The sequence below is a fragment of the Pan troglodytes genome, chromosome 14 (assembly GCF_028858775.2).
Source record: "Pan troglodytes isolate AG18354 chromosome 14, NHGRI_mPanTro3-v2.0_pri, whole genome shotgun sequence".
NCBI classification, from domain to species: Eukaryota; Metazoa; Chordata; class Mammalia; order Primates; family Hominidae; genus Pan; species Pan troglodytes.
The window spans coordinates 106440281-106457799 of NC_072412.2; the positions used below are offsets into that span (position 1 = coordinate 106440281).

At 41.6% G+C, this 17519-nt stretch overlaps 1 long non-coding RNA gene across 1 annotated transcript; it reads right to left on the reverse strand.

Annotated features, from left to right (window-relative positions):
• Window positions 1-834: 834 nt before the first annotated feature.
• Window positions 835-16220, reverse strand: LOC107967974 (uncharacterized). Its single transcript, XR_001708844.3, has 7 exons — window positions 16135-16220; window positions 15831-15881; window positions 14843-14881; window positions 7500-7585; window positions 3779-3930; window positions 2926-3180; window positions 835-2190 (listed from the first exon to the last, which is right to left on the reverse strand). It is a non-coding gene; the product is annotated as an uncharacterized LOC107967974 (long non-coding RNA).
• Window positions 16221-17519: the final 1299 nt, after the last annotated feature.

Sequence of the window (17519 nt, forward strand, 5' to 3'; positions counted from 1 at the left end):
CCCGAATTTCATTCCTTTTTAAAACTGAGTAATATTCCATGGTAGGTATATACCACATTTTGTTTATCCATTCACATTACATTGTATTTTTGATCCAATTCCCTTCAACACTGAGTTTCCAGAGCACAGAGATAATGTATAGTATATCTCTGTATTCCCAGCACCTACCACAGTTGTAGGAAAGAAACGACAAATGGTATCTATTAATCATTCAAAGGTAGGCATGGAGTTATAGTTCATTCATCACTCAGAGGCACTTTAACTTGACAGTAGGCCTGGATCTATAGTCCTGAAAGATGAAGCTGTAATTTTCAGCTGTGACCTAATAGTACAACCCCCAGAAGACCCAGTGCTTAACCCTATCCCTGCCTCTTGAGGAAAGACCACAGCACAGTGACCATTCCTTAGTCTGGGGCCTTTACTTATGCACAGAGAGAAGAGGCTGAGCTAGGCAGAACTCAGGCAGGGCAGCCTCTGACTCTGCTTTGCAGTGTTAGACAAAATGTAAGTGCAGAAATATATGCTGAAGGCAAATTTAATTTTTGCCTTATCTTGCATTTTCCAATACCCTCTTTTAGTTCGGATAATCAAATGTGAGCTTTGGAGCAGATCTAGTATCAAACGGAATTAAATATAATTTGGTCCTGTCAATTTAGTCAAAGGTGGCCTAGTAAATGATATGCCTCAGACTTTAAAAACAACTTAGGAAATCTCTGTAAATACAGAAATAGCTAAGCTCCTGTGCCGTGTGACAGCAGAAAATATTCCCTTCTGTCCTGTAGATTGGTTGTGCATTTTATCTTTTCCTGCCTGGACTCACAGGTACATTTATTTCAAGTTTCAAATATGACTTTATTAATGCCAGAGAAAGAGAACTGTGGCACCGATAATGCAAATGTGTGGATAGCGAAACCATGGAAACTTTGTGAAGGGGCAGAGGCCTGGTTCCCTGTGTGAGAGCCCTGGACCCCATGGGCATGGCTGGGAGTGGAATTGGGGAGGGGGATGACTTTGGCATCTGCTGGCAGGCAGACCTAGGTTTGCATTTTCAGTCTGCATTTCAGTGGCTGGGTGACCATAGGCAAGTTACTCTCTGAGACTGAGTTTCTTCCTTGCAGGGCTATTTGGAGGATTATAATATATATAAGTGGAAATAACACATGAAAAGTGATGGCTTTACAGTGGCTTTAAAAATTACTGGTAACAATTATTAGTGTTTGCAGATGGCTATGAAGTGTTCTCTGCCAGGCTAGCGAACAGTGGACCTTGGAAACATGTCTGGCCTTTGGATGGGAGAAATGTAGAGCTGCTTGTATAGTGTAATTTGAGTGGGTTCAGGTAGATAGGGGTGTCAGATTTATCTAATAACAATACACCCAGTAAATATCAATTTCAGATGAGCAACAAATAAATTTTTAGTATAAGTATATTTCATTCAATATTTGGGACTAAAAAATTATATTATTATTTTGAGTTGCAGTCTTGCACTGTCAACCAGGCTGGAGTGCAGTGGTGTGATCATAGCTCACTGCAGCCTCAAACTAATGGGCTCAAGTAATCCTCCCACCTCAGCCTCTTGAGTAGCTGGGACTACAGGTGCACACCACCGCATCTGGCTAACTTTTGTATAGATGGGGTCTCATTATGTTGCCCAGGCTGGTCTCAAACTCCTGGGCACAAGTGATCCTCCCACCGCAGCCCCACAAAGTGCTGGGATTACAGGTGTGGGCCATTCTGCCTGGCCTAGAAAATTATTTGTTTTTTTGTCCAAGATTCAAATTTGACAGGACATCCTATATGTTATGTTGCAACCGTAAACACAGGGAACCTTATCCTTTATCTGAAAGATCTACTTTAAATTCATTCCTGTGGTTCTTAAGGATTTTTTTTAGTTTTTCAGATCAGTTATTAACATACTGTTTTAAGCTTCCATTGTGTATAGGGAAATAGTAGCTTTGATGGGTTCTAGTTCAGAGCAAGGCATTGTGGGAATGAGGCCTGAACACTGTACTGGGGCCTGTTCAGCATGTTCTGGAAAAGGAGAAGCGCAAGAATGGGCCATCTGAAACTGTATCACTTCCAGTTCCCATACCGAGTCTTCTTCTTAAAGCATTGTGAACCTTTCATATTCTCCCATCCCAGGGTGCAGGCAAACCTCAGGGACAGGTCGTGAGGAAGGTGGCAGCTTACCTGCAATATACAAATATACAAGTAATTTTTTACTGTAAATATGTCCCAAATATTAAATGGGACATGCTTATACTAAAACAATTATGTGTTGCTCATGTGAAATTGATATTTAACTGGGTAGGACTGGCCTGGCAGCAGCCATTTCCACAGCTACTCTTGTGCTGTCCAAACTGCTTGGCGAAAGTGGCACAGAGACTATTTGAAGGATGCAGGGGACTGTGGGGGCAGTCATGGCCCTCCCTTCATCCTCTCTGGAACCTGCTACATGCCAAATTCAAGTTGCAGGTGGAATTAAGTTTGCTAATCAGCTGACCTTAAAATAGAGAGGCCAGGCATGGTGGCCCACATCTGTATTCACAGCACTCTGGGGAGGCAGGGGGATCACTTGAAGCCTAGGAGTTTGAGACCAGCCTGGGCAACGTAGTGAGACCCCATCCCTACAAAAAATAAATACAAATATTAGCCAGGTGTGGTGACACGCACCTGTAGTCCCAGCTACTTGGGAGGCTGAGGCAGGAGGATCACTTGGGCTTAGGAGTTTCAGGCTGCAGTGAGCTATAATCATAGCACTGCATTCCAGCTTGAGTGATGGAGTGAGACCCTGACTCTTAAAAAAAAAAATAGGGAGATGATTCTGGATTATTCAGGTGGTGGTCAGTGTAATCCAAGGAGGCCACACAAGGAGAAGAGGGAGGCAGAGGAGAACCAGGGCGATGGCAGTGAGAAAAACTTGACCTGCTGTTGCTGGCTTTGAAGACGGAGGAGGAAGGCCAGGAACCACGGCATGTGAGCACCTTCTAGAAGCTGGAAAAGTCAAGGACATGGATTCCCTTCCAGAGCCTGCAGAGAGGAAGACAGCTCTGTAGACAGCTTGGTGTTAGTCCAGTGAGACCGTTTCAATATTTGACCACAGTACTGCAGGATGATGATGCATGGTGTTTGTAACCCTCAGGGTGTTTGTGGTAATTCGTTACAGCAGCAGTGGGAAACCTACCGAGGAACCAAAGTGGGAAAAGATGAAATAGCCAATGAAATGGCTCAAAGAGTAACTGGAGTGAGAGTGTGCCCAGGTGTCTTAGGCGGAAAGCTGGTGAAGAGAATTGTCCGGACTGAGAGGCCTAGTAGATTCAAAGCACGTCCTAACCACAGAAAACCATCAGTTAGAGGCCAGAGAATGTCAGACCTGGGAGGAATCCTATGACCATCTAGTCCAGCCTCTCATTTCTTGGGTGAGGCATCCAATGCCCAAAGATATAATGGAATTGTTAGAATTCACAGAGCTAATCAGGGAGTGAATGATCTAGGACAAGAATCCTGTTCTTCTGACCCTTTGGCCAGCCCTCTGGGTACCACACCACGCTCACAAAAACAATACTTTACCGATGGAGGGATTATCTATTTAAACTTCAAAGAAATTCTTTTGGAATGTTTTTGAGCCCTCCAATGCTAATTAGTGAATTGACTCAGAGTAAGACAGCGGCTCTGCCTCCCGACTCCCCAGGGCTGTGTCTCTGGCATGGGGTCCCCCACCCTGTCTTATTTGGACCCACAGCTGCCCATCCTCAAGACTGTGCTTGCCCAGAGTCACCTGCTCGAGGAAGTAGAGTATGGCAATGAAGACAGCATGGGTGGGCCCTGGGTCTAGACAGGCCTGAGTTCTAGCTTTGGTGTTGTCCCTGGTGTGGTCTGGTGTGTCCTGTCGGGTGACTTAGGTAATCTCTTGAAGGCTCAGGTCCTGGTCTATAAAATGAAGATAAGAATATAATTAAATAGGATTCAATAAGATAATCCATATAAAGCATTCAGCACGGGGTCTGGAGGCAGTCAGCGTTCAGTAAAATAGCAACTATTGTACTTGTTTTTAGAGAGACCTTCTTTGGCCCTGCCTATGGCTTCCATATCTGTCTGCATTGGGCACGTTGCTGTGCACTCCCATCAGCCCTGTGCCTGCCTCTGTTGTTCCATTTATCACATGGGGCTGCCGTATGTAATTTACTTGAATATCTCCCTGCTCTAGACTGTAAGCGACTTGGAGTCAGGAATCGGGGCTTTTTTGTGTTGGTATTTCCCAGCATCATAGATTGTACCTGACTCACAATTTGACTAGAGGAGTGGGAGTGTGCATAGGTGTCTTAGTAGGAAACCTAGAGAAGAGAATCGTCCTGACTCAGAGGCGTAGTGGCATGGGGCATCCAAGATGTAAAAAGTAATAGTCCCATTTTATAGGTGCGGAAACTGAGAGCTCTCATTTCTCCAGCCTTTTCATTGATTTCCCCCCTCTACATTTCAACCCCTTGGCAAGTTGTCTTTCGCTCTTGGACAGATCATTTTCTTCTGCTATGGAGGTTCTCTGGAGAAACATGGGGAGGTGACTGCTGAGGCTGGAAGAGCCAATGACAAATGACCAGGGGCTTATATCCAGGTGGATAGAGGCTTTTCTTCATTGCCTGGTGATTCAAAAAATGTCTGTTGAATGAATTAACAAATGAACAGCTTATATACTAGATAAAAGCAAAACAATCAAGAAGCAAATGAAAACAATGAATAAAGGAAGCTACTGTAGCTTCCTCTAACACTCTGAAAATAGCTCAATCTTTAATGGGGCCTCATTTGAAAATAAAGTACCAGTGTGTGAAATCTCCTGGTGTTTATTGTGTAAATTCTGGTTGGTTTTTCAAGCATGGCAGACAGGTAATGACTACTAATTCCTTAGCTATTGATTTTTTGGGCTTTGCTTTCACCGGGTAGGTAAATGAGCCCCTCAGTGAGGATGGGAAGAGGAGATGCTCTGATTTCCTTAAGCTCTTTGACAACATCTTTCAGGAGTCAACCTTTTTATATTATAGGTAGGTGTAATTGGAAATTTGCTTTCTTGCTACTACTTCTGTTCTAGCCAAGATTAGATATTTATTGTGCAAACATTCCTGCGAAACGTGACACCCGAGGGCTGTAACTGACAGTTCCCAGTAGAGTGTGGGAATTGTTATTGCTGCTGAATTCCCTATCAGACATGCACCATAGTCATCCAAGTAGGCTAGAGAGTCACATACTGTAATTTGATGTGGAAATTTGTTTTCAAATGAACTCTGAGATTTGGAGAATTCACTGATCCTTCACTAGGCAGAGATAATAAAATCTTTATAGTTTTAGACGTTGCAGAAGATTCTGGAAAGAGTCACCCTTATTCCCAAGGGTAAAAATTAGCTGATACTAATGAGACTTCTTTGAGTTTTCTTGTGGCTAAAATTTCTAAGGGGAAAGACACTTCATCTTCATAGTAGGAGAAGTGGTTTGTTGAAGTTGCTGGAGCTGGTTTCAGATGGGAAATGCAGTGAAGTAGCCTCACCCTGCTCTTGCTGCATGGTTTTATGCCTCTAGTTCCACAAACTGAGCCCAGGCAGTGTGTCCAGCCATGGGCCCGTATTGAGCATGGGAGGAGAGGCCTGACCTTCCTGAGAAAGTCCGCCATGAGGAGGAATACTTATCACGATGGAAATGGTTTTTAAAACATCTGTCTGTAGACCTATGGATGGAGAAAGAGTGCTGGAAAGGATTCAGAGAAGAATCACAAAGTGATTAAAATCTTGGAAAAGAGGGTTTATGAGTAAGGGTCTGTAATTATTCACAAGGCAAGGTTAAGGAGATGAAATAACGCCCTAAAGTAGAGAGAGAGGTGTTTTGCACACCACGGAAGACAAATGCGCCAGGCATGAGCACAGGTTTTTCTCCAAAGAACTAATGGTTGCTCTACCTGATTAAAAGATGGTCAATGTCAGGAATCGGGAAAAATGAAAATTAAAGGGAAAATGTGAAATGGTTTTTCATGTATAACACTGGCAAAGACTAGAAAGGTCTGCTCTTACCCAGTAGGCTAATGGGAGGGGGAAGGGAATACCCTCACCCCAGATACTGCAGAGGCTGATGAGAGCCTACATTGGCCAACTTTTTGGAGAACGATGAGGTAGTTATGTTTCCAAATCTTAACAAAGAGGCTACTTTGCTCCAGCAATTCCAGTAATAGGACTTTATCCTAAGGGAAACTTTGGTCCAGCGATAAAAGTCGTACATAGGTTGTTCACTGCACTGGTGTTTATCCCAGATAAATCTTATAAATGCCAATGTTTCCATCAATCTGGGATGAATTAAGCAAATTATGATATATCTATAACAGGGGTCAGCCCTTTTTCTTAAAGGACGGGATCAAAATATTTGGGGTCAGGAGGCAAAATTGAAGATATATGTAGGCACTAATGTAATAATTTAAAAGTAAGGATTTAAACATGTAAAAACCATGTGTAGCTTGTGGGTTATACAAAAACAGGCAGTGGGCTGGATTTGGCCCCTGGGACTAGTTTGCTAAGTAGTTTGTCAATCTCTGGTCTCTACCATGGGATACTATAAAGCTGTTGAAAATGATGACATAGATCTATATTTATTGGCATGAGAGATATCTACAGTAAGTTACTAAGGGTAGAAAAGCAGGTTACAAAACAGCATGCAGTTATGACTCTATTTTTGTAAAAATCAATTTTTGTATATGAAGGTTACCGACTGAAATATCGACTGCAGTTAATACTCTAGGTTGTGGATTGGGGTGATCTTTATTCCTTCTTTAAATATTTCTGTATTTTGGGAAGGTAATAAGCGTGTGTTACTTACAAAATTTTAAAATAACATGAAGTAATTAAAAACTGCAATGCCTCCAAAAAAGAAACACAAATAAATTAGAAAACAAAGCACTATTATACAGAATATTGCTAACTTCTCAATATTCTACCTCAATTTGGTGGCAGGAAATAAAGTGAACTTAAATTATTTTTCAGATAGTAGATTAGGATAATACCTGACACTGAAGGGGTTAGCAGGATTCCCCCCACAACTTCTCCATATCTTAAGAAGTTGTAAGTATAGGTTGGGTGCGGTGGCTCATGCATGTAATCCCAGCACTTTGGGAGGCTGAGGTGGGAGGATCATTTGAGCCCAGGAGATCAAGAGCAGCCTGGGAAACATGGTAAGACTTCGTCTCCACAAAAAAATTTAAAAAATTAGCTGGGCATGGTGGCATGCACCTGTAGTGCCAACACGCGGGAGGCTGAGATGGGAGGATTGCTTGGGCCCAAGGTCAGTTCTGCAGTGAGCCATGTTCATGATATTGCACACCAGCCTAGGTGACAGAGAAAGACCTTGTCTCTAAAAAAAAAAAAAAAAAAAAGAAGGAGGAAAGAAAAGTCATAAGCACAAATTTGAAGGTAGGGAACAGTTGACTAAACCCTTAATACTCTTTCCAAACATTCAATTATTGCCATTACCTGTGTTAAATACAAGTTTTAGATTCATCCTGTTATGAAGTCTTGTTAGACAACCTTGGTGGGAGTGGGAGGTATGTTGATATTGTCTGCCATAAAGGAAATGGAAAAATTTAAGTTTAATCCCAGCATTTGGTTTTAACATAAGAACATTGCAAGCCAGGGAGATACCGTCATGCAGCCTGAATCAGACCGTGAACAGGGAACCAACAGCTCAGAAATAAAAAGACAAAGCTATCAAGCTAAAGTCAATAAATAACTCATTTTAAATTTCAAATGAATTAACTATCCAGTGCTTCTAAAATGTCCCTCTTGGATGCATTCCATAAAATTAGCTTTTTCATTAGCAAAGTTTTCATTGCTACCATCAGAAGAAATTCTCTCTGTGAGTGAGTTGTCTGCGTAATTGGTTATCTCCAGTGATGATAGCAGCTTGTTTTCTGTGGACAGTGCAGAAGCGTGAGTATGTCCAATAAAAACTCTCTCACCAATAAAAATGTACTGAATAAGTAATGATCCCTAACATCGAGGAGGTTTTAGTTTGATAGGAAAATGGACATTAAATGTATTGAGCTAAGTAATTCTGTTTATGTAGCAAGCCAAATAATGATAGCAGTGATAATAATAAAACCTTTGATTTATTAAGTGCCTACTAAGCCCCAAGTACAACACCAGATAACATGACTGCTAGGACATGGGCATTACTATGCTCATTTAGATGTGGAATTAAACCTCAGAGAGGTGAAATAACTTTTTTGAGGTCACACAGCTAGTAAGTGACAGGAGACCTGTTTTAATTTTGTATACTTTCCACTATGCCAAACTGCCTGCCAACTATAAACTATAAACTACTATTGTATTATCTATTAGTCTGTTCTCTTCGATCATCAGCACACATAATTGTGAGTTTATTACTGCTACAAAACCATTTCCAGGAGGATTACTATGGAGCTTATGAAACCATTTTGAGACTATTGAACTAAGAGGGACTCAGTCTTGATTTTTTTTTTTTTGAGACTCGGTCTCACTCTGTCGCCCGGGCTGGAGTGCAGTGGCACAGTCTCAGCTCACTGCAACCTCCAACTCCCGGGTTCAAGTGATTCTTGTGCCTCAGCCTCCTGAATAGTTGGGACTACAGGCATGTACCATCATGCCTGGCTAATTTTTGTATTTTTAGTAGAGACAGGGTTTTGCCATGTTGGCTAGGCTGGTCTTGAACTCCTAAGATCAGGTGATCCGCCTGTCTGGGCCTCCCAAAGTGTTGGGATTACAGGTGTGAGGCACTGCGCCCAGCCAGTCTTGATTTTTAAAAGACAGCAGTCATATGCATGGCCTCAGTGAACCTTCACTGTCATCAATTCATTTTCCCTTCTCACAGAAATACGCTCTTGACATCATGTAGCGCCTGGTTGATGGAGAGTGCCTTAGACTCCTTTATGATGTCTGCTACAGACCAAGGTCTCAGAGGGGTCATGAGCTTGCATTTCATGGACTTTTGCTCCTGTTGCTGCCTGATAAATGGTTAATTGCTCCTTAGGTAGTATTGGACTAAAGAAAAACAGATTTGGATGTGCAATTTCACGGTAAGAGAGGGGAAAACCCAAAAAACAAACAACCCCCCCCCATTATTCTTTGCACATAGACAGTAAAACATATTCCAAGTTTTACCCTTGAATTTCCTTCAAAACCATTCATCTGTCATGTTTCCTCCATTATTTTCAAAGCTGGGAGCAGCATCCATTTAATTGTGTACACCCTTAGTCCTCACTCATTCATTCATTCCACCATCATTCACTGAGTACCTGGTCTGTGATAGGCATCATTCCAGACAAAGGGGTACAAAGCCAAATGAAAGATGGTTCTTGCCTTCCAGGAACTTTTGGCTTTGTGTTGTATAAACAAAACATTTGTATTGTAACTACAAGGACCACAATGTGGATGAAGAGTGGAAATTCATGTAATGGTTAGCTGTCGCCACAATGATACTGGGTAACATACCATTCCAAAACTCAATGGCTGCAACAATAATCATCAACACTTTTTCATTACACTGTGGTTGGATGGTGTACTCGTTTGGTAGGGCTGTCATGACAAAATACCACAGACTGGGTAGCTTAAATAAAAAAATTATTTTCTCATCGTTCTGGAAGTTAGAAGCCCAAGATCAAGGTGTCGAAGGCTTGGTTTCTTTTGAGGCCTTCCTCCTTGGCTTGCAGATGGTGGCCCCTTGATGTGTCTTCAGATGGTCTCTGTGCACAGACATGTCTGTGTCCTAATTTCCTCTTCTTGTGAGGATACCAGTCCTATTGCACCAAGGTCCACACATATGACATTGTTTTATTTTAATTGCCCCTTTAAAGGTTCTGTCTCCAAATAGTCACATTCTGAGGTACTGGGGCTTAAGGCTTCAACATATAAATTTTGGTGGGGGAAATAATTCATCCCATAACAGATGGGGTTTAGTTGATTTAAACTGGGTTCTGGTGGGCTTGGCAGGTCTCACATTTCTCAGTCTCCTGGAGAAGTGGGCTAGCTGGGGCATATTCCCTTCATGGCAGAAGTTGGAAGCTTCCAGAAGAGTTAGTGGAAGCATGCAATGTCTCTCAAGGCCGTGGCTCAGAACTTACACACCATCACTGTCACCCACATTCCATTGGCCAACATGAATCCTATGGTCAAATTTGTGTTTCATGGGACAGGGAATAAACTCTCCCCCCAGTAGAAGGAAGTGCAGAGTCACAAGACAAAGCTTGTGTCCACAGGGAGGCGTGAAGAATTGGGAACAGTAACGCCGTCTATCCCAAGAGTGGGGTGCATGAATTCAGGCTGGAGTTTCTTCGACATGAAGTGAGCTGAATATTTATTTTGCTTCTGAGTGTTTAGCATTGAGTAGTTTTGTTCAGGTGCTGAAATGCGCAACAGTATACTTGTCCAAGAGGCCAAAAAGTTATTTTCTGAAACAACTGCATGAGCAGTCAAATTCGTTGTGTACAAATGATCACAACCTAGTACGACTTGTACCCAGTATTGGGAGACAGAGCTTACTGCACTGAGGCTGAGGCCCCAGGTACACTGTACCCGTTGCTGCTGCTTTACGGCTATAGATTCTCTCAGGAGATATTCCAGGTCATGCAGTAGGTAAGGAAAGACCAGCAGATGTTCACTGACATGAGACTGACATGAGAACATGTCAAAGTAGATGTCCCCTGACAAGGAGTCAGTATATTTAGGTCAACACAATTAGGCAATAATGTGGTGTAAGTCATTCAAAGGCCCTGGAAGCAATGGAAGTGGAGTGGAGGGAGCACTGTGAAAAAAGGAAATAGCATCAGCGCATTTCCTGAGCGAGAAAATGAGAATGGCGCCTCCCGGAGGCAGCTCTTGGCTTATTAAACGCATCCACTCATCCCGGTGGCCTGGGCTCCACTAGAGAATAGGAGGAAAGGATTCCTAGGTGGCAGATTAGCAGCTGTGGGATTTGCTATCAGACAAGAGAGAGGGAAGTAAAACAGATTGGACCACCTTAGGGAAGAAAAGGAAATTTATGGAAACAAATTAATAACAGCGACTGAAGTAGAGAAAAGAAAGGGTAGAGAAATCAGCAAAGGCTAGAGTAAAATTTCCCAGATTGGCTTTTCTTGTCTCTGTGGGCTATGGTTAAACTCTCTAGGGCCCATGAGTTTTATGAGACTTTACCATTTTCATTTGATGGCAAGCTAAAGAAAAATTTGCTGAAGAATATGCTGGGTGATAGATGAGTATCTCTTAACTGGGTGCTGCTGGGCAATTTCAGGTCTGCATTTGCACTTCTATTTACTTTCATATTTGTGATAACTGGAAGCAAAAAAAAACATTCTAGGACACTGGATGAAAAAGTTATTCATAGCAGTTTGATTGTGGAGAAAGTGGAGGCTGAATGAAGTAACATATGGGATGCGGCTGCTCAACACAAAAGAACCAACACATGAAAGTATTGATTGATATTATTCTGAACCTGAATGCGTACATAAGTTTTTGTAATTATTAGCAATTGTAGTGTTAAATATGAAATTATGACTTTTTTTTCTTTAAATGAACACGTGGAAGATGACAATATTTTGTTCTGGGATACACTATTACATTGCATGGCCTATCGATAAAATGGTTCAGGGCTCAATTTTAGTTTAGTGTTAGAAAGGAAAAATAACAGATAACAGTGAGAGCTTCAGTGATGATCTGTCTTGCTTAAAGTCACAAGAAGCAAGTCAATAATCAGCAAAATCAAAAGGGATGTATATATATATCTTTCTTCTATGAACCACAGTGTTAGTGATTTGCTCTCAGTAAATACCATCCATCACAGCAATGATTTTTGAAAAATTGTATTGGGGTTGTAGTTTCATTTGCATTTATTTTGTAACCTTATTTTGGTGGTAGAGCTGTCTAAGAGCTATATGCACAGGAGTTTTTACTTGTTCAATGTTTGTACATGCTTTAAAAATTACAACAAAAACTTATTTAAAAAGATGTTTGAGAATTCCTTTTCCCTATAGAAGTAATTTGTTCATGAGGTTGATGAAAGAAGGAGGTGAGAAGAGGTAGGTGATGAAGAAAAGGTTTTCTAGGAAAAAGGTAATGCATAGTCAAAGGGTTTCCTATTGCTGCTGTAACAATCACTACAAAACTAGTGTTGTAAAACAACACAGATTTATCCTCATACAGTTTTGGAGGCCAGGGGTCTAAGCCCAGATCACTGGTGGTCAGTCAGCTGGTTCCCTCTGGAGGGTTTAGAAGAACATCTGTTTCCTTGCTTTTTCCCACTTCTGGAGGCCACCTACATTCCTTGGCTTGTGGCCCCTTCCTCAAATCACTCTGACCTCATGTTCTGCTGTCATATCTCTGACCTCTCCTTTGACCTTCCTTTGACCTCCCTCACTTTTAAAAGGCCTTTGTGATTACATTTAGGGCCCACTTGGCTAATTCAGGATAAACTCCCCACCCAAGGTCCTTAACTTAATCATGCCTGTGAAGTCTCTTTTGTCATATAAGGTAATATTCAAAGGTTTCAGGGATTGGAATGTGAGCACCTTTGGGGACTATTTTTCAGCTTACCTCAGGGGGACAGAGTTACATTAAGACCCAGGTTAGAAGAAGGATCGGAAAAAGGATTGTGGCAAGGCAGGGGCCCTGCATGGAATTATGGATCCAGTTTGAGTCTGAATCACTTGATAGATGAAGCAATACTTGTAAGTAGACTCTTTAGAAAGAAACATTGAACACGGGGAAAAACTTGGAAAATAAAGTCTTAGAATAAGAAAATATAAGGGTATTGTAATTTTTCTGAAATGTAGAAAGAGCTATAAATGTTGATAATTAGCCATTCTTCTTATAACAACTGCTGGATGTTAGTAACCACCTATTGTTCACATAATCCCAACAACATTGATTTATATTTAAGAGAAAGCTCCTCTGGTTTATTTATTTTCCTTTTTATGTTTTATTTTTCAGTTGTTTTTAGAGATGAGGTCTCACTATGTTGCCCAGCCTGGTCTCAAAGTACCTGGGCTCAAGGGTTCCTTCTGCCTCAGTCTCCCAAATAGCTGGGACTACAAGTGTGTGCCACAGTACTGGTCCCCTCTGATTTCTTGACTGAATGGAAGTTATTGGCAATTATAGGAAAATTGCTATAGACTGAATGTTTGAGTCCCATTAAAATTCATACTGAAATCTTAATCCCCACGGTTATGGAGTAGGAAGTGGAGTACTTAGATCATGGAGGTGGAGCCCCCATGAATGGCATTAGTGCCCTCATAAGGGATGAAAGAATTGTCCCCTGCCATCATGTGAGGTTACAGTGAGAAGATGGGCTCCCATCAGACACTGAATCTGCCAGTGCTTTGATCTAGGACTTTTCAGCCTTCAGAACAGTGAGAAATACATTTTTGTTGTTTATAAACTACCCAGTCTATGGGAGTTTGTTGTAGCAGCCTGAACAGACTGAAACAAATAGATTTCTAAAACTATTTTGGAACTTTCTGGAAAATTTTAGGACTTACAACACTGTACCATTGAAGGTAGTAGGAGACTGTCAGGAGAGGCATAGTTCAGGATGACTTTAGAAGTTTTCAAATGCCATTAAGTCAGAGGTGGTCTTTTTTTGTAGTTCTCATCTCCCCACCTCCCCATGAGTTTGTTCTTAGCCTTTCTGATTGTTCAGCTGACTTGGAAGAACTTTCTGCCCAACAGTGAGTGGGTATGTGTTCTGGGAGGCCAAGTTACAGGATTCTGCCAAGAGCCAGTTGAGGCTTGGATAGTCACATCCACATTCACAATAGCACAATGGGTGCGGTAGCTCACGCCTGTAATCACAGCACTTTGGGAGGCCAAGGCAGGTGGATCACCTGAGGTCAGGAGTTCAAGACCAGTGTGGCCAACATGGTGAAACCCCATCTCTACTAAAAGTACAAAAATTAGCCAGATGTGGTGGCACATGCTTGTAATCCCAACTGCTTGGGAGGCTGAGACAGAAGAATTGCTCGAACCCAGGAGAAGGAGGTTGCAGTGAGCCGAGGTCGTGTCACTGCATTCCAGCCTGGGTGATAGAGTGAGATTCTGTCTCAATTAATAGTAATAATGATAATAATAGGGTAGAGTCACTGAGCTCCTCCTTCACTGTGGATAGCAGCCTCCCAGAGTAAGGAGCCCATCAGAGCTGCTGCATGCCCCAGAGCTGACTGCATACAGCTTCTACACAGGGCCAGCTTCATGCATGTGTGACCTGTGCAATCCCACAGGGCCCCTGTACTTAGGTTTCATGCTCTGCTGGTGATGTCTTGAAAATCTTAATAACTTTGAACAAGAAGACCTGCATCTTCATTCTGCACTGGGCCCTGCAAATTCTGTAACTGGTCCTGCCTGCACAATCTCACTCAGCATCCCTGCTAGTGGCCTCTGTAGGGTCAAGCCTCTCCAAATTGAAATAGAATGAATCCACCTGCAAATCATATAATGCTGGTAGCAGAAGCAGCAATGTCAACCATCAGTATGTGCTCAGTCACAATCATCACCTTGTGCTAAATTATTACATCAAGAGCTACTAGGCAATAGTTTCCTTTTTCCCTTACAGCAACCCAGAAAAGTCCATGTTACTACTATTTTGCAGAACAGAAAATAGCTCTGACTGCAAGAAAACTTGCCCAATCTGTTACAGAGCAGGTACACGGCAGAGCCAAAAATCAGGCAGAAATGTGTGGCTCCAAAGTTCATGTTTCACCAAAATTAACTATCTTCTCTGACATTTCCCTGACAGGCACTGTATTTTAGGAAGGGCAATTGCCTTGGCAATTTTCATTGGGAACTCACTTTACCTTGGGACATATCCAGCTGCCAGAAAGTTCTTACTCATTCTGAAATATAGAGAAAGCTTTGCACAGTGATACTCATCACAGCAGTTTAAATATTTAAAACATTTGGAAGCAGCATAAATAGTCAACAATACATTGTCAGCTAAAGGAACCCAGTTACATAAACAAAGTCAACTGTTACATATTTATATAAATTGCATTTATAAAGATTTTAATAGTATAGAAAATAATTTTTTATAATATAAATAAATTCACCATGTGAAAAGTGCATAGATAAAAGATTTGGAAATATGCTAAGATATTAATGTAGATCATTTCAGGATTAAGGGTAACTGTGCTTTTCTGCACTTCCCAAATTTTTTACAATCCATGCAAATTTCATTTATAACTAAAAAAGATGGATGGAAAATATGTTATGCTATTGATACAATAAATATTCCTTGAGCACCTAGGATGTATTAGGTACTGTGCTTGGCACCAGCAGCAAATAAGACAAAATCCTTGCCTTCATTTTGTTTATATTATAGAATTGTTATTTTGATGAAACCTGTTATCATCATGTAGGCATCCATGTCAAGCTAATGGGCACTATTGGACTCACAGGCAACTAAAACTTACTTTTAAAAATAAACTGTTAAGTTGATCCTGTCCTTGGAAAGTGGATTTTTTTTTCATCAGATAGATAGGCTCAGTGTCTTGAGATGTCTGTATTTCAGGAGTTTTAATTCTGACAAAAAGTATATAGTTGTCCTTTCTAGCTTTGAGACCCTTGTGAATTATTCAAGCATATTTTCTCTGGCTTTATTCAGGCTAACACTAGAGGTGTTGACAGAATAGCACCAAGTTTGGGGCTCTAGAGAAGACCTCAGAGTCCCACATTCAAGTCCTGATGCTTGAATACACTGCAGGTGTGTCTGCTCCAATAGTGGATTCATCTACTGTATAGATCTACTAGGGAGTTATGAAAGATTTTTCCAAAAGATTTACTTACAGTAGGAGACGTTGTACTTATGGGATCCTCCTATGAACCAGTTTAGCAACTCTATCAAAGAAGGAAATGAGGTCTGATGAGCCTATCTCATTCTTTCCCATACCGTTTCTTAGAGTCCGCTGCCTGTGTGCAAAATGTTTTCTAAATACCCACAAACCATCTGTTAAGTAATTCGTTATAGCATTTCCCTGGTGAATAATATTAAGTTCATCTGTCTACAATTAGGAATTTGCTTTTTTGTAAATCAGAACAATATTTTCCCATAACAAGGTCCTTGATGGGCTGAGTGGAGAATCACAAATACCTTGATAGGTGGTCCTTGAGATGGAAAATCGTCTCTAATCCTGACTAGCCCGAAGACCATAGAAGTGTCTTGGCCTCTCTGTTGTCCTGAAGGCCCTCAGAGAGAGGTGAACTCTGTTAATTAAACACTCTTCATCTAAAACAAAGCATGCCAGCACAGGGAGATTACAGCAGGACCATAAATGTGAATTTTATTTTGCATTTAAAAGGCCATGCTTTATCCAATTGACATGTTGGAAAAAAGATTGATGGGGGGACTTCTTAAGAACACGAGAGGGGCCGGTAATTTGCATATTAATTTATGTACCCAAAATGAATGCAGACAGCCATAAAATGCACTCGTAATAATTATACTACCATTGAACTGTGGGCTTTTAATTAAATGGAATGTTTTTATCTTGTGTTTTTCACGTTAACCATGTTGCTATGGATGTCAAGCTGTTCTTGCAAATCAAAGCGGTGGAGATGCCTGATCCTGGGCTTTCATCACTCCCAGCCGAAGTGGCTTGCATTCCAGGGCTGTGGCAGCTGGGTCTGGTGCTCAGGGACAGCTCTGGGCACCTCTGTTTTATGCATACTTTAAAGGAGGGCAGTGGAGACCCAGCTCGGTCGAACTGGCCCTGAACAGGCATGACAAACCTAGGCTTTGTAAATGACAAAAGAACGATGCTTGCAACCTGTGAGCCTTTTAAGTAAGTCAGAAAATGAAACCCTGGGTGTGCTTCTTGAGACATGTTTGCACCGTTTGTCGGTGCCGTTATTTTGATCTCCACTTTCATCGTGGGCATATTAGTGTTTAAGACAGCAGCTACGTTATCCAAATGATCATTTTCATGCTTTTTGATGCAGTAGCAAGAATGCTCTCCCTACTTCCCTCCATTTTTTTTCTCCAAATAGCTGTTAAGTGGAGCCGCTTGTGACTGATATAAATAACTGCCATTGCGTTTTGATGATCTGGGCTGGACACACTTAACCTCTTGTTTTGTAATCTGAGTTGCATGGTACCGGTCCATTATTTTCGTGGCAATTGCACAGACTCGGCACATCCAAGCATTGTCAACCAGCTCTGTCTCCCAGAAGGGGTTCAGGGCTCTAGATTAGGGGTTGGAGAATGTCTTTGTTGACAGAAAATGAGTAGCGTACAGGCACTATTCATATGTCCAAGGGAATTAACAAGGGAGAGTGATATCAGATATATGCAAGGCGTTTTTGTTCACTGTGACTTTTGCTACAACTTGGGCACCCAGCGACTTTTTACAGTGGCTCTGCACTGTATCCATCTCTTTTGGTTACAAGTAACAAAAAACAAGTTAATTATTAGGGACACAGGTAGGTGTGTTTCATGCAATTTAAGGGCAGGGATGGCACTGGGATTCAGAAATGATC